This window comes from Lithobates pipiens, unplaced genomic scaffold, assembly GCF_037356315.1.
Source record: "Lithobates pipiens isolate NorthernLeopardFrog02 unplaced genomic scaffold, aLitPip1_a1.2 Scaffold_13, whole genome shotgun sequence".
NCBI classification, from domain to species: domain Eukaryota; kingdom Metazoa; phylum Chordata; class Amphibia; order Anura; family Ranidae; genus Lithobates; species Lithobates pipiens.
The window spans coordinates 161430433-161449555 of NW_027507718.1; positions in this window are offsets into that span (position 1 = coordinate 161430433).

Here is a 19123-nt window from a genome sequence, read left to right on the forward strand (position 1 = left end):
TATATGCCATAATAGAAATAGGGACTAAGAAAATATATCTTGGATTGCTTAAAATGGGACAATGATATTTATCCACAATATCTCCAGGATATATGTAAAGACTATTCTTGGTTTGTTTGATTCTGAACTCAAGATGTTAATTGAGAGAGCTGATCACATTGGCTTCTGGGGAGAAGCTGGACAGTCTACTCCTACTATAGTTTGTTGCCTACTAAGCTGTGGAGGGGGGGAGATCACTGTTTGAATTGTTAATTGTAATTAGCCCCTGCTATTGTGAGAAGGTTTAAAAAAGAAGAGAAAATCTGCGCTACAGTGAAAAAACAAACAACATTTTTTTTTTTTTGTCATGCAGCAATTCAAAATATATACCAAAAATGCTATATAAAAGACTTGAAAAAAGGAAGTAATAGAACTGCGCAATCCTTAATATTTAAATTAAGGTGTGAATAAACAATGAAGTGCATGTGTGATCAATGTTGTGCAAAGTATTAACATAAACCCCAACATAGAAAATGCATTAGCAACATATACCCATGCAGTACAAGTAAGACCACATATAAAATAACACCAATTGTTATAAATAAGCACTAAGATCAATACTGAAATCTCAATGGTACTAGTGCTTCAAAGAGATATGTGCAAAAAAATGCTAAATAAAAATCAAAAATCAAAAATAAATAAAAATAAAAACTCGTTAAAAAGTCCAGGTAAGTGAGTTCAAAGCAAACAAATGTCCACAGTGACTTGTCCAAAAATCCAAAACAGGTGTAGTCGTGAGGCAAAGATTAAAGTGCACCACCACCGTGTAGATAACAAATGGCTCCTTACCAGATGCCCCAGTAAGGAGTGCGTATCTTAAAGGTCAAGACAAGGTATGCATCAGACTCAGATCTTCAAAGGATAAGAGACCACTGGTGCCGGACTCAAACGAATTTCAACCAAGAAGCAGATGTTCACCATAAGGAGGAAACAAACAATCCAAAATAGTGTAACACCATTTATTAAAAAAAGAACATAAAAAGGAGTGCACTTACAGAAGTAAATGGACACAGAGCATATCGTCAATGGAAAAGCGTCGGCCGATCGCAAACTCCAAACGATATCCTTATTCAGTTGCAACTTCCAATGAGGCAGAAAGCGTGTCACGCGCGTTTCGTGAAAAGATCACGTCGTCCTGGGGTATTGTGAGAAGGTGTCATGTGTTTATACTAATGTGTGAAGCTCGTGACAATTCTGACCTGTAGTGAAATCCTGATTAATCATAACAATGCTTAGGAGGGCATGGAGTCACATCCGCTGCTTTAAGGGATTAGTTAAATTAGCTCATGTTAATTAGAAGAGTTCATGTTCAGCAATCAAACAAGTATTGTCTTGTTTTGTGCTTGTGAGCGGTTGGAATATCTGATATCTATATTCAGACTGGGAGGAAGTGGTATATGACAAAAGCACTCAAGCGGAGTATGGGACATTCTGTTACAAGCTCCTACACTACAGAGATGCGGTGCTACAAGCAGCCCGGGGGGCAAGGTGAGCTGAAATTTGACAATACAAAATTGTTCATCTTCCCTGACTATTCTGTTGAGACACAGAGAATGCTCAAATCCTTTGATTGTGTCCAGGCTATGCTTCGGTAGAAGAGGTAAAATTTAGCTTGCTTTTTCCCACCAAGCTGCAAGTACAAGATGGTGAACGGGTGCACTTCTCACCTCACCCAGGGATGCAGCAGCATGGCATGACACAAGCCAACATTAACTGCCTGAAAGTGCTTTCCTTGCAGTCTCTGGCTATGTATTCAATACAGGGGCATTAAGAACATATTCCTGTATGTAAGGGTCCGGCTGCCTACCCATCGCATTACTTTTGCTGCTCAGGTGAGCGAAAAACTTTACAGTACTCTATGTTGGCGGTGGGCCCTCCCCTGCACCGTGTGCATAATCTGTGTCACTGCTGCTAATCCTACCATGGACACTACTGTTTTGGACCAGACCGAATTTGTCTGAATTTATATGTCTGCCCTTGGTCAAATTTAATATAGAGTGTGCACACTCAAGCAACTCACGTTGAGACCCTCAGTTCAGTGTAAAATTACTTTTCTGTTTTATTATTTCCTCTTTTCACAGCTTATATGAAATCATTCAGACCTTTGGCCGGACTTTGCGTCATACAAGGCAAGGAATATGTAAAACATAATATTGTGACGACACATAATCTTTCTGCTGATTTATGTCCATATAGGGAGTAGCAATCAACCATAGCTAATTAATGTAACTACCTTATGAGATATTGATATTCGCTCTTGGGTGTACTCTTGGATAAGAGGTGAAATCTTCTTAACTCCTTGCAGTTCAGTTTCACGATAAGGGAGGGGTAAGCTTTGCATATATCTTGGAGTAAAGTTAAGGCTTATAAGCAAATAGCAATCACACATAGATATACGGTATATTGAAATAGGCATTTTATACCTTAATCACATCCATTACAATCCCCCCTTGAAATGTCTATTTCAATCTGTCCCTCATACTGAAAAGTCCTACTCACCTTGCCCATTCTTCGCAGCAACTCTTTTGGACTGTATATAGAGAGGGGCAGCAACTAACTCACTACCCCTCCCTCGATACAGCTTGGGAAGGGCAGTCAGGTGCTGTCTATCCCTGTAACCCAATGGTGTTGGATCCCAGTAAGTGAGTGCCTGTAATGGAGTGCAAAGTCTTACATAATTCTAATCAAGTCTTACATAATCATCATCTGGTATTTCTTGGTTCACAAATGTGGGAGTAGATTGGTCAACAGCTTCAACCTACACACTTCTTAAGACAGGGAAGAATACAGCAGGCCATGACAGCCAGGGTCACTAAAATTATTAGGATGGCTATTCTGATCTGTGTTAAAATTCCCTGCCATCCCCCCTTGACCCAGGTGAAGTACTGTTCCCAGGGATTGGAGAGCCCTGAAATCCTTTTTAATTCCTTGGAAAAATCCTCAAGTTTCCTGATGGCCAAAGTCACTTTGCCATTTGGGCCAGTGTTGTCTGGGATATAGGTACAGCATGTACCTGTCTCGGGTATCATTTTACACTCACCCCTTTCTCAGCCAAGACCATATCTAAAGCCATGTGGTTTTGGTTCTGTGAAGAAGCTTCTAGTTGCTCGGCTAAACCTTGAAGAGCATTCCTGGTATAGTTTACAAACCTTTGTTGGTTATAGTAGATGTCATTTATTCAATCTACATTCTTGTTTACAGTGATGATGGGGATCAGAGACTCAAATCCCACGGCTACCTGGTCTCTTGTCTTAAACTCATCTGGGACCCCCTTGGTTCAAGGTAGACCTTGAGCAATAATTACAATGAAACAGATATAAAGAATCATGGTTTGGTCCCCTCGGTCTCTTCCTTGGCTACAGGGACCTTCTTGCAGTGGGAGGCGTGTATCCACGAGTTCTTCCCAGCCACCTTGACTGATGTGGCGGTTGTTAGGAGAACCTGGAAAGGACCATAATATCTGGGTTCAAGAGTGTGTTTTCTCACAAACTTCTTTATCAGGACCCAGCCACCGGGGACCAGCTTGTGTGTTCCTGTATCTAACCCAGGATCTGGAATGGAAGAAAATACCTGCGAATAGATACGGGTTATTTCTCGAGCTATAGCAGTCACATAATCAGTCAACACATCAAAATGGAGCTGTAACTGTTGTGGTAAGTAACAACCCAATCTGGGTGCTGAACCAAATAATATTTCATAGGGTGACAGGCCATGGTTTCCCCTTGGGATGTACCTAACACTGAATAAGGCAATGGGTAGGCTATCTGGCCAACTCATTCCTGTTTCCAGAGCCATTTTTTGCATTCTAGACTTTATTGTGCCATTCAATCTTTCCACCTTCCCACTGCTCTGAGGATGGTAGGGGGTGTGGAAAGCTAGTCTGACTCCTAAAGCTGTCCATATTTCCATGACTGTTGCAAATTGAATGTTAATAAATAGAACAGACTCTGATTCTGAATCTGAGGCAAGCATTTTTCATTCTTGTCACAATCATTTTTGGTCACTACTGTCTATTGATATGTAAAACACTTTGTTAAATCAGAACTTACTGATCAATAATAAAATCTAGTTAACATCATTAAATTTACGATAAGAAATAGGTTGAACAATGCTCTACCTGAATCAAGCTGGGCTCCTCCACATGCTGCTGCCTGGAAGGCCCAGGTTGGACATCGGAAGCCTCAGCTGGGGGGTAAGGAAGCCTTGAAGGAAGACTGTAGAGTGCTGGCCTGGGTTCCTTCTGGTCTGCCAGAAAATGCAGCCTGTCATAGTACCACAGCCTGGGTACATAAACATCATCTGCATCTCCTGATCTCAGGGAAATTTGGACCTTATTGTGCTCCCTCAGATATGTACTCCTCATGATACCAAATTTGGCCTTCAAATAGGTGATGTCTACCGTGGGAACCATCGGCTTCACAAATGCAAGCAGTTTCTCCAGCGGTACCTTCCTCTTTCTTAGGTCCTTATAAAAGTGGTGGTTCACCTGCCACAGGCAGGACAGCTCCCTGAACAAATCAATGAAGATGGGGACAAATTCATGGTCTTTGAAGGGATCCATATTCTCTGCTAGACACAACACAAGACAAACCCTAATGTCAGGCTAAACTCTTCAAATCTTGTCCCAATATAGGCCTCAATCTAGAAGCAGTATAGGCCAGTGATGTACCAAGTTAAAATTGTACCTTCATTTCAACGATCGGCGCTTCCACTATCCTTCCTCCGCTCACAGATCGTAAATATGACGCACATGTGTTACTTTTTATATACATAAAGCATGCGTGAAACTCCGCCCGCCCCTGATGTTCTTTCTAGTCTATTCCCCACCCCTTGTCTTTCGGCGCAGTGGGGAGAGCCCATGGTGCAGACACAGCAGGTGTGTGCTAATTGCAGCAGCGAGGAGGACGAGGAAAGCCCGGAGCCAGAAACGTCCCGATCCCGGAGGAGAAGATTTAAGACCTCAAATATGACTTTTGTAGACATGTTGGAGATGGTGGACATATTGAAGAGAAGCAACTATGATGGGAAGTATGGACCTTACCGAAACCCAAATATCAGAAAGGCCAAGATCATGGCTAAAGTTGTGAAGAGTCTGCAAAAGAATTTTGGGGTACGACGATCCAAGAATCAACTGAGGAAACGCTAGTCCAACCTGAAACTGAGGGAGCACTTTCAAGTTCATGGGTTCAATCATTTGTAGTAAACAGCGTTCGTTCGTCCACTTAAAATATGATGTTTTGGAAAGTTGCAGTTAACTACATTTGTTCAGGCCTATTTCTAATCAAAGGAAGTTTGTTGTCTAGAGGGGTTTATAACTAGAATGAAATGCAAACTTAATTCAGTGTAAAGGAGAAGACACTCAGCAGCTGTTTACACATCTGGACTCACGAGCACTAGTGTGGGACCCCAGAACACCCTTTTTATTAGGGTGTCCCACACACGTGCTCCAGTGGATGCTATAGGGGTGTCTCCATCTGTGAAACTTGCACAAAACAGGTAAGTATTCCAGCTTTAGAAAGTGTCAAAAATAATGTTTTCAGCTTTGAACTCTGCCAAAAAACACAATTGTACGACACTTCCAAGCAATGTTTTATATTCCTATTTTTTCCCTCAAATATCAGTGTGCTAAGTATTCCTTTTTTACATTCTCATAGGGGTAAGAAGACTCGGGAGGTCTGAGGACACCAGGGACACCACACCTCCCAAAGAAGGGGAAATCCCGAAACCAGAAGCAGATGAGGAGGAGGAAGGAGAGGTTGTTGAAATTGGCACCACAACAGGTGATATGCCAGCATTTTTATAATACATGGTGTGTTTGTTTATTTTTAGGTGATGTGGAAGTTGTGGAAGAAGAAACTCATTTTACCAGTGAAAGTGCCCAGATCCTCATTGGGGAGATAATGGGGTGTAATCACGATTTAGAAATTCTTAAGAAAAACATCAATGATGTTCAACAAAATTGAAGATCATCATTGATGTTTTAGGGAGAATCTGAAACACACTAAACTAGCTAGCATCGATTTGAAATAAAAAAAAAAACTGTTTTATATTTTTTAAAAAGACAAATTTGGAAGATGCACACAGTGTGTCAACGTGCTATCTCCCATCATAGGGGATCAATGTGCGTGTTTTGTGGGTGCAACCCCTTCCTCGCTACTAAAGTGGCTGAGAAGAAGGGGTTGCACCCCCAAAACATGTACATTGATTCCCCCATGATGGGAGATAGCACATGTTGACATTAGGCATGAGATCAGGAGGAAAGTGCCCAGTTTGAATCACAATTTGTGTGTATCTTCCAAATTTGGCTTTTACAGGGGTGACACTCCATCTGCTGAAGGCAATGTCAACACAGTTTGGACATACTAATGTCTGATATTGTCTTCACTTTTTCAAAGTTGAACTTTGTAAGTTCCTGAGTTCTGTATATTATGCTTTGAAACATGCCTGTTTTATAAAAAATGGCTAGTTATATTAATGTTACCAAAAATAGTTATATACACCAAAAATGTTGGTTTGTTGTAAAACCCTTTTATAAAAAGCACATGTGAATGTGCTCTGAGTAAAAATTATTCTTATAATCAACAATGTGTGGCTTTTTCTTTCAATGCTCAAAAGCATTTTTTGTAGTAAAGTTGGTGTTTTTTGTTACAATGGGGGTTATTTACTAAAGGAAATTCCACTTTGCACTCCAAGTGCAGTTTCAAGTGCACTTTTGCAGTGCACTTGTAGTGCATAGTGGATTTGCCATTAGTAAAATAACACCCACAGTGCTTTTTAATTTGCCCCAATCACGCCATTTTCACGACTCCACACATTTCTATCATGGTGTTGAAAATGAGGAATATTTGTGTCAGTAATGCACTACATACATTAACAACAAAAACAAGGTGTGTGTAGCAGACCCACAACATAATAATAATATTATCTGAAGAAGAGACTGTCACCTCATGTCGCAAAGAAAATTGGTTTGCACTGTTGAAGAAAAAAAGGGCCCAAAAACATTCAAAAGATAAACCTAGGAGACAGCCAAAAGAAACCCAAGCAGTAAATGAAAACAAATATTATTGAAGTTTTAAAGATAGATTTATTAAAAAAATGCCTCTCAGACATTGTCTGGCATATCAATGGCCCTCCTACACGCAAATTACTCGTATATCTGTATGGGACCTTGCGGGCGCAAGCCAGGACAGCCTGCTTCAAGTGCCATCAGGTTGGATAGTTCAGGAAAGTCTGCCTCAGGCCCAACTGATACCACATAGTTTGTTGAGTTCTTTTTTAGATAACTGTGCAAAATGCAGCAGGAAAGCACTATATGATTCAGTTTATATTCTGCCATGTGGATTAGAGTCAAAAATAGGTGGAACCGGTTGGCCATTATCCCGAAAGTGTTCTCCACTACTCTCCTGGCTCTGGCCAGCTGGTAATTAAAAACCCTCTGGTCCGGGGTGAAGGTCCTCATTGGGAATAGCCGCATAAGATGGTCCCCCAGTGTCCCCCCCGCGACAAAGACAAAGGTGAGTCCTTAAACATTCTCCACATACAGGAACTCGTAGGTAGCTGACACCACCGCTAACATCACATCCCCCGAGTTGGGGGATGGGACAATGCGGACGTGTTTCCCATCAATTGCACCTCCACAATTGGGAAAGTCCCAACTGGTGGCAAAGTGGGAGGCCACAGTCTGCTATTCCTGTGGCGTTGAAGGAAACTGTGGCGTCAAACAAGAAAAAAAAAAATATTCATTTTGCACATCAACATTGCAAGCAGATTAGACACAAACATTTTTGGCCAACATAAGTATAACGTTTTTTGAAATGAGTATTTAAAGACAAAGGTATAAGGTCCACTTATCAGATTCCTCACCCCATCTCCGCCCATTGCAAAAATTTAAGGGGGGGGGGGAAGATGTTTTGGACAGGTAACCCTGTGCACTTCATTGAGAGCTGAATGCATAAATAGTGTGTGTTAACTTAGGCCAGCCCCATCCTTACTTGCACTATTGGCAGCCCACTTGACAGGTAAGAAGTGTCATGATAACAAAAAATAAAAATACACACTGAACAAATGGAAGCACATTTTTACATTCTGCTATTACCTATCTAAAATAATAATAGGAGAACCGAACTTTAAACAGTACCATTTTTAGAGTCCTTGCAGCCCTTCCGGGGGAGGAGTCTGTAATGGTGCGTGTCTGCACCTAGCGTCCTGGTGTGTTCCATGGCCCCCACCGCACGGATAATGCCGCTGATTGCGGTTACCTTCTGATCTTCCCCCTCCGACCCGTCCCCCTGGCTGTCCCCCTCCGTTAGGAGCATCTCCCCTACCTTCCCCCTTCCTCTCTCTCCCTCGGACCGGGACGCATGACAACGGGCTGTGCGGTTCCCTCGGTGGTGACTTAGACCCCCCTGAGAGTCTTCGGAGATCCCATTGTTGGAGCGCACGTACACCGGCGTGGCCGGTCTATTGGTATTGCGGGCAGTGCAGGGCTGCGCTTGGTAAACTTCGGTAAACCTCGGAAGGTTTGCTTAGTGCTCCGGACGCCATCTACTGGATAAAGTAAGATACTGCTCATTGAATATATAAGAGTGTATTGTGCTTAGAAAAAGGAAAAAAAAAAAAAACCTGAATCTGCTGAATCTTGGATAGAACCAAATAGGAAGATAAGCCATACTCCAAATAATCACGGGGTAAGTGGATATACAAATATAAGTATTGAAAGTACTCCGTATCATATTTTCTATCAAATATTGGGTCTGTTTGGAAAATCTGCTAGACCAATGTTAACAAATAACCAGGAACATACATTTTCTGTGGCGTAAATGTATTGGCAAGCAATTAAAGCGGCAAAGTAAAATTAAGTGATCTACCTTAATAAAAGGGAATTTTTGATGCCATGCGATTTCGCTAGATCATCAGTAAAAAAAAAAAAAACAACTGTGTGGAAAAATGAGTATGTAGAGGCTGAAATAAGGGTTTATTTGGGCCATACCGAAGGTAATGCAAAAACACAGTGATAATAAGAAACTTTAAAACCATATCGCAGTGGCTAAGGAAGATCGCTGATATCCGTGGATAATAAATAAAATATAAAAAAAGGGGTAAGAAGGGGGAAGAGGCACACTTAACAAAAGCAATAGAGGCGTTTAACTATTGCTGTGCTAGATGAAGGGAAAAACAGCAAAAGCAGGGGCTACCCCGAAATCCCCATGCCGGAGCTTAGTGGCCAGCCCAGGTGCTATGAATAAATATGTTACACAGACGGTAGTCACAGAGAAGCAGCATGCAGAAAAACCTCAATCCCAATACATAAAAACCCAACAGACAGAAAGCACCGAAAAAAGGGAAAGAGAAAAGAGCAGAAAAGAGAAAAGAAAACTTCAAACGCAAAATATCTCCGCACAAGATATGAAAGTATTACTTGACGTTCCATCAGAGGAAGGAACAGGCTTAATAACTGAACCTGATCATAGTGTTGAATTTTTAACATCCCAGCAGACACAACAAGATAACCTTCAAGTATTGCCCACTAAAAATGAGATAATCTCTATGTTTGCAGCTCTGGAAAATACCATGAAAGCTGAAATGGAAAGACTACATAAGAACCTCGGACATATATTTGAAAGGGTGGTAGAGGTGGAAAAAAAAAGTGGAAAAATACACGAATACAATAAAGAACTTGGAAGCAGAAATACAAAGTTTAAAAATGACACAACAAGATCAAGCATTTAAGATCGAAAATCAAGAAAATAGACACAGAAGAAAAAATCTAAGAATACGTGGTGTCCCAGACGCACAACAACGAGAGGATCTGACGGATATAATTAGGAAGATTTGCAATCCCTTAATGAACAAAGAAAGTACTGATGAGATAAAAATAGAAAGGGCGCACAGAGTAAGGAAACCTAAAGGTCTCCCACACGAAACGCCACGAGACATTATAGTGCGATTCCAAAATGAAGAAGAAAAATACCAAATATGGAAGAACATAAGATCAAAAGCACCACTAAGATATGAAGGAAATGGTATTCAGATATTTCAAGATATCTCACAGGAAACTTTGAAGAGGAGAAGAGCCCTAAAACTGTTATTGACAGTACTGGTTGAGAACGAAGTGCAATATAATTGGGGCTTTCCTGCAAGTCTAATAGGGAGAAAAGATGGCCGCACAGCAAGACTAAGAAACCGCAGAATTTTGTGGAAAATTGGGGATCCCGGTCCCGGGGGGAGGGGTTGAGGGGAGGGGAGGGAGTAGAGACGAAAATTAGTCCCGCCCCTTGTTGTGTGGAGATAGGGGGGAGGCGAGAAAGATAGAGACGTAAATTAGAGAGAGGGGGGAGTTCCACTTCCAGCAGGGTGGGACGTTTTCCTCTCTGGTCGGAGAGGGGGAGGGAGGGTGCGGTGGGGGTAGGGGAGCCCCTAGTATGCGGAATAACCACCCCCCCAAAGAAAGACGGGATGGGCGATGGCACCATTGAGCAGAATTCCACCCTAGGGCCAAGGGATAACTGGAACGAGGGCATTCCAGATAAAAGGTCCCGGACCAGTTGGTCAAATATACATCTAATGGGGGGACAGGGAGGGGGGCGGGATGGGAGAGTAAAGGGGGAGAGGGTGGTGGGCAGAGGGAGGGGGGGGAGGGTTAAATCTGTTGACAAGAAACAACTACTCCTAGTAAAAAATGATAGAAAAAATGTTAAATATGTATAATGTCAGAAATCAAAATAGCAACATACAATGTCAGAGGAATGAATTCTCCAAAAAAAAGGTACAATATACTAAGGGAGTTGGAGGGTTATTCAGCATTACAAGAAACGCATTTGGCTCTAGACTTAAAGCGGAGGTCCACCCTAAAATGGACCTCCGCTCATCCGAATCCCCCCCCCCTCCGGCGCCACAATTGGCACCTTTCAGGGGGGAGGGGGGTGCAGTTACCTGGATCATCCAGATTACGCCCCTTTCCGCAACTGCCCGCCCCTTTGCGCAAGTGCCCCGCTGCCTGCTGGGAAACACACAGTTCCCAGAGGCAGCGGGGACCGTCCGGATTGCACCGCGCGGCTCGCGCATGCGCAGTAGGGAACCGAAAGGCTCCATTTCCTGATTCCCATACCCAAGATGGCGGCGGCAGGACCCGACAGACGACCTAGCGATCGGCTTCGGGTGCCGACATCGCGGGCGCGCTGGACAGGTAAGTGTCACTATTTTAAAAGTCAGCAGCTGCAGTATTTGTAGCTGCTGGCTTTTAAAAAAAAAAAAAAAACGCGGAGTCCCGGTGGACTCCCGCTTTAAGTATTAGATTAACCACCTCAATACAGTGCAGTTACACCCCCTTCCTGACCAGACCAATTTTCAGCTTTCAGCGCTCTTACAGTTTGAATGACAATTACTCAGTCATCCTACACTGTATCCATATGAAACTTGCGTCCTTTTTTCCACACAAATAGAGCTTTCTTTTAGTGGTATTTAATCACTAGTGGGTTTTTTATTTTTTGTGCTATAAATAAAATAAAACGTAAATTTTGTGAAAAAAATGCCTTTTTCTTCGTTTCTGTCATACATTTTTGCTAATTAGTAATTTTTCTTCATAAATTTTGGCCAAAATTTATACTGCTACATATCTTTGGTAAAAATAACCCACATTAGTATATATTATTTGGTCTTTGTGAAAGTTATAGAGTCTACAAACTATGGTGCCAATCACTGAAAATTGATCACTTCTGATCAGGCCTTCAGTACATCAGGTGTACCTCATTTCTTGAGACACTAACAAGTCAGGAAAGTACAAATACCCCCCAAATGACCCCTTTTTACAAAGTAGACATCCCAAGGTATTAAGTAAGTAGCATGGTGAGTTTTTTTAAGTTGTCATTTTTTCCCACAATTCTTTGCAAAATGAAGATTTTTTTTTTTTTTTTTTACTAAATTGTCATATTATCAGGTTATTTCTCACACACAGCATATGCATACAACAAATTACACCCCAAAATACATTCTGCTACTCTTCCCGAGTACGGCGATACCACATGTGTAGGACTTTTACACAGCCTGGCCACATACCGAGCACTAACATTGATGTAGTACCTTCAGACGTTCTACGAGCAAAAATTACGCCTCTCATTTCTCAACCACCTATTACACTTTTGAAGGCCCTGGAGTACCAGGACAATGGAATTTCCCATAAAATGACCCCATTTTGGAAAGCAAACACCCCAACGTATAATCTGTGAGGCATAATGAGTCTTTTGAACGGTTCATTTTTTTCCAGAAGTTTTTGGAATATGTGGAAAAAAATTAAAACGCATTTTTTTTTTACACAAAATTGTAAATTTATAAGATATTTCTAACACATAGCATGTATATAGCAAAAATTACACCCCAAAATACATTCTGCTACTCCTCCCGAGTATGGCGATACCACATGTGTAGGACTTTTACACAGCCTGGCCACATAGAGAGGCCGAACATTGAAGTAGTACGTTCAGGCGTTCTAGGAGCATAAATGACACATCTCATTTCATTCCTACCCATCACACTTTTGAAGGTCCTGGACCACCAGGACAGTGAAATTACCCACAAAATGACCCCATTTTGGAAAGCAAACACCCCAACGTATATTCTATGAGACATGGGCTGCAAATAGGTACTCGGGTACTCTGATGGCCTGGTGACAGGTACTCGGGTACTCTGATGGCCTGGTGACAGGTACTCGGGTACTCTGATGGTCTGGTGACAGGTACTCGGGTACTCTGATGGTCTGGTGACAGGTACTCGGGTACTCTGATGGTCTGGTGACAGGTACTTGGGTACTCTGATGGTCTGGTGGCAGGTACTCGGGTACTCTGATGGCCTGGTGGCAGGTACTCGGGTACTCTGATGGCCTGGTGACAGGTACTCGGGTACTCTGATTGCCTGGTGACAGGTACTCTGATGGTTTGGTGACTGGTATTTGGGTACTCTGAAGGGCGGTGACAGGTACTCATATGGACTGTGACAGGTACTCGGGTACTCAGATGGGCTGTGACAGGTACTCGGGTACCCTGAGGGACTGTGACAGGTACTCGGTACTCTAATGGACTGTGACAGGTACTCGGTACTCTAATGGATTGTGACAGGTACTCGGGTACTCTAATGGACTGTGGACAGGTACTCGGTACTCTAATGGACTGTGACAGGTACTCGGGTACCCTGATGGACTGTGACAGGTACTCGGGTACCCTGATTGACTGTGACAGGTACTCGGTACTCTAATGGACTGTGACAGGTACTCGGGTACCCTGATGGGCCGTGACAGGTACTCGGGTACCCTGATGGGCCGTGACAGGTACTCGGGTACTCTGATGTGCCGTGACAGGTACTCGGGTACTCTGATGTGCCGTGACAGGTACTCGGGTACTCTGATGTGCCGTGACAGGTACTCGGGTACTCTGATGTGCCGTGACAGGTACTCCGGTACCCTGATGTGCCGTGACAGGTACTCGGGTACTCTGATGTGCCGTGACAGGTACTCGGGTACTCTGATGTGCCGTGACAGGTACTCGGGTACTCTGATGTGCCGTGACAGGTACTCGGGTACTCTGATGTGCCGTGACAGGTACTCGGGTACTCTGATGTGCCGTGACAGGTACTCGGGTACTCTGATGGGCTGTGACAGGTACTCGGGTACTCTGATGGGCCGTGACAGGTACTCGGGTACTCAGATGAACTGTGACAGGTACTCGGGTACTCTGATGGGCTGTGACAGGTACTCGGGTACTCTGATGGGATGTGACAGGTACTTTGGTACTCTGATGTGCTGTGACAGGTACTCAAATACTCTGATGGACTGTGACAGGTACTCTGATGGACTGTGATTGACAGGTACTATGAGGGGTGGTGACAGGTCCTCTTTATTGGGGGGGGGCAATCAGTATGATTGGTGTACACTGTATGCGGTAACGAGATGTTACCACAATCTCCTCCTCACACACGATCGGTGTGTGAGGAGGAGAACCCGGTAACATCCCGTTACCGCAGTTTGTTTACATTTTTGTGATCGGCTGTGAAAGGATCACAGCCGATCACGTGGGTAAACAGCCGGCCAATGGCTGTTTACCAGCGTCGGTGACGAGCAGTGTTCCCAGGGAACACGCCGCCACCGACGTGCACACGCAGCGCGCTCGCGATCGCGCGCATGCGCCGTGCACGTTCGGGGTGTGACCATCTGTGATCGGCCGTGACTTCATCACGGCCGATCACGTGGTAAACAGCCATAACGAATGGCTGTTCACCCCCTTCGGTGGCGAGCGGTGTCTCCGTGACACGCCGCCACCGAAGAAACAGGGATGCGCGCGCTCGATCGCGCGCATTTCCTGTTTAAACGGGAGGCCGTCATATGACGGCCTCCCGCCACAATAGGTGCGCCGCCTGGCCGTCATTTGACGGCCGGCGGTCAGCAACTAGTTAAATACACAGAATTTTCCAACGTGGGATTATGCAGACACCCCAACCAGGGGCTCTAGGGGAGTGGCAATTGGGATCTCTAAAAAAGTAAATTGGAAAGTGGAAGAAATAAAAACGGATCCACAGGGGAGGTTTCTATTCGTAAAAGGACTAATAGAAAGAATTAGATATACATTGGTAAATATATATTGTCCCAATAAAGGCCCAAAGAAATATCTAAACAAAATTCTGAACATACTAGAAACATGCAAACAGGGCCATATAATCTTGGGTGGGGATCTAAATTTTGCCATGGATCCGTATACAGATAGCACTTCACTGGGTATGGTACACGAAATCAAACAACATAGAACCCTAAAAAAGAAGATGCTGCAGCATCAATTAATGGATACTTGGCGAATATTCAATTTAAGGAAAAAGGATTACACATACTATTCCATAGTACATGACATGTATGTTAGATTGGACTATATATTTGTAGATCATGAACTATTAGAAAATATATTAGAAGTTAAAATAGGATCTATAACCCTCTCGGATCATGAACTATTAGAAAATATATTAGAAGTTAAAATAGGATCTATAACCCTCTCGGATCACCTGTAATAATAAAATTAAAAGATCTAGGAAGAGAATATAGTAAAGGGTCATGGAGACTAAATGAGTCCCTCCTGGAAAATGTGGAAACAGAAAATACCATTAAATACGAAATTGAACAATATTTCTTAGTCAATGACTCAGAGGAGATCCCAAGGGCTACACTCTGGGAGGCCCACAAAGCCCTAATTAGGGGGAAATTAATATCCATAGCATCCTGGGTAAAAAAGGAGAGTGAAAAGAAGCTAAACGATTTAAAAAAATTACTTTATTTATTAGAACAAAAACACAAGTGTCAACTCGATAAAAACATATATAAAGAAATAATACATAAACGTACTCAACTAAACAATAGATTGGAACAAGAAGCAAGAAAAACCTATAAACACGTAGCTAAAGAAAGATACATGTGGGGTAATAAACCGGGGAAACAATTGGCCAGAGTAGTAAGGGATAAAAAAGCTATTAATTATATAGAAAAGATCAAAAACGCGAAAGGTGAAATAAAATACAGAACATCAGAAATAGCAAACGCGTTCAAAACATATTATAGCGCCCTATACTCAATTAGGAACAAGGAGACTGAAAGTCAGAAGGAGACTAGGAAAATTAAATCACAAGAATACCTGAGGGAGGCAGACCTACCAAAGATAACCCCCGAAATGTCTAAAAGCTTAGAGGACCCGATCACTCCAGAGGAAATTGAGCATGCAATAAAGGACATGCCCAATGGGAAAAGCCCAGGACCAGATGGTTTCACCATCAGGTATTATAAAAAATTCAAACAGCAGTTGGTCCCACAGTTATGTAAACTTTGGAATAAACTGGCAGAGGATGAGCTCCTGAGGAAAGAATCACTCCTAGCAAATATTATACTAATCCCAAAACCTGGTAAAGATTGTTCGAGTTGTTCTAATTACCGTCCAATTGCATTGTTGAATACAGATATTAAATTGTATGCAAAAGTGTTGGCAACGAGGATAAAAAACCTACTCCCAGAATTGATTAACGGAGATCAAGCAGGATTTGTACCAGGGAGGGAGGGCCGAGATAACAGTCTGCGAACGCTGTTGTTATTGGGGAAGGATAAGGAAACCAATCCTCCAATGATTTTGGTCTCGATCGATGCAGAAAAAGCTTTTGACCGAGTGGATTGGAGCTTTATAATGGAAACATTACAGACATTGGGACTTGGCCCAAAAATGCTGAAATGGGTAAATAATCTATATACGTATCCATCAGCTAGAGTGGGGGTAAATGGGAGTATGTCGTCCGCCTTTGACATGCAAAATGGTACAAGACAGGGGTGTCCCCTCTCGCCATTGCTATACGTGCTAGCTCTGGAACCCTTATTAGCAAAAATTCGTAACAATCCAGTCATAGAAGGAATAAGAATGGGGGGGGAAGAACATAAAGTGGCGGCATACGCGGACGACATACTCCTATATTTGATCAACCCCCAAACATCTTTACCAGGTATGATGAAGGAGATTAGAGACTATGGGGCCCTTTCTAATTTTAAAATAAACCCAATTAAAACAGTTATCCTAAATACCGGACTAGATCCGCACGAAGAAGAAAAGATATGGCATAAATTCCCTTTCACATGGGAAAAAAAAGAAATAACATATCTAGGGATCAAAATAACAAAGACAATTCGGGGGTTATATCAGGCTAATTATATCCCGTTGATAAACGAAGTCAAAGCGTTATTAATGAAGATGAATAAAGGAATAATATCTTGGATGGGAAGAATCAATGTGTTGAAGATGGTGGTATTACCAAAAATTATATATAAAATGCAAATGCTTCCGATAAATATCCCAATAGGTTTTTTTTATATATTAAGAACATTATTTTTAAAATTCATATGGCAAAATAAAAAACCCAGGATAAAATTTAATTTATTAACTAGGAAAAAAAATAGGGGAGGAATGGCACTACCAGATATTCACAGATATTACTTAGCAATTATTTTTACGTGATTGGTTGAATGGACAAATCAAAACACGAAAAAGAAATGGGTAAAAATGGAGGAGATATTGACTGGTTCACAATTAAAAAAAAACATATGGATTCCACCAAAATTTAGAGCAATTAGTAGTAGGACGCACAAAATCACTTTAACGGCACTGAAAAAATGGGACACAATACAGGGCAAAAATAAAGGGCAATATAATTCACCATTAATCCCTCTCGAGGGAACGAGTTTTTTTACACCAGGTCACGACACACCACTAGGGAAACGAATGAGGGATTTACAATTAAAAGACATCATAAGGGAGGGGAAGTTAATGTCAAAACAAGATTTAATGACGAAGCATAATTGGCAAATATTAAAGGACTGGGAATACCTCCAGATTCAACACTTCGTTAATTCCATCCCAAAACCAATAAGAAATGAAAAAAGGTTAAAAGCAATGGAAAAATTATGTATAAAGAAAACAGCAGTTAAGCATTGTGTCTCACAGCTATATGATTGTTTATCGGAAATTGAAGGCCAAGGAAATATCCCATTTATAGCTAAATGGGAGAAGGACTTGGGCTATAAAGTCGATGAGACCCAAATGATTAACTCAGTATATGATTCCGTATTCGATATAAGATCAATGGAAGTAAATTATAAATGCCTAACGAGATGGCACTTAACACCAGATAAATTACATAGAATGGATCCATCCAACTCCAAGCTATGTTGGAGAGAATGTAGGATACCAGGAACGATATTCCATTTCTGGTGGGAATGCCCAGTAATAAACCAATATTGGAGTAAAATAACAGAATATATAGAGAAAATAACAGGGCAAAAAATACCTTTAACCCCAGGGGAATGTTTGTTTTTAGGGGTAGATGTAAAAACGAGTAAGCATTTTAAAAGAAGAATACAAAACTCATTAATACCCGTTTTACTTAACGCCGCAAAAGCTATAATACCAAAAAATTGGTTACAGGTGAAAAAACCCTCGATCAGAGATTGGATCCAAAGAATAGAATATATCAATAATATGGAATACCTAAGAAAAATGGAGGAAAATAAAATGAAAAAATACCGCAGAACGTGGGAAAAGTGGAGAATATTTAAAAAGACGAAGCATTATACTCAAGCATTAATGGAATAAAGAGTAGTGGGTACGGGGAAGGTCAACAGACGGGAGAGAAGAGGGAAGGGTGGGTGTGGTAAAATCTAATGAAATAAGGAGTTAAATAATAAGATAAGGTAGTAAGAATAAGATGGCAATGATAACCAAGTAGAGGTCAGTTTTATTGTTTGTTTTTTCTTTTTCTCTAAATTTGTATGGTCTTCTCTTTTTAATGGAAAAATATTAAATTGAAATAAGCTTAAAAAGGGAAAAAAAAAAAGAGATTGGGAAATGAAAAAGAAATTTTGCCACAATGATGTTAAGAATAAAGGAAAAGATTCTGACAGTTAATCTGATTAGAATCCATCAATAACAAATCTTACTGAGTGGGAGAGAAAATAAATAAATAAATAAACACTACCATTTAAAAGTATTCGGGCAGGCCCTTGCACTACATGCTTTGGTGAATTCATCCATAAATCTGACCACAAAAGAGATAGGTATAGCATGTATGGGTTGGCAAAGGCAGTAGATAGAGGATTGCTATCAGCTGACTTAGCAGTTGGGGGGGGGGGTTCCAAATGAGTTTTGGTCACCAGAAATAAAGCCTCTGGCACTCTGCATGAATTTAAGCACACAAATAACATTTGTACACATTTTAAGGGGTGTTTAGGGGAAAGCATTACTATGGAGCTGACAAAATACATTGCTAAGTGACTAGGCTATAGGTGTATATGGGCCCAGGAGAGCATGCTGGGGAGGATAGTGAAGGCAAATATGCATGAAGGACAAAAATGGAACTTTAAAAGCTTCCAATATGCATGAGGACAAAGGGGTACAGCGTATTACAGCATATTACAATCATGGTAATTATTTAATGATGAAAGAAAATACAATACATTAGCAAACATTAAATACATAGAATGTTAAAGGAGAAAACTTACCTTCATATAGTCCTTCTGCAGGACCTG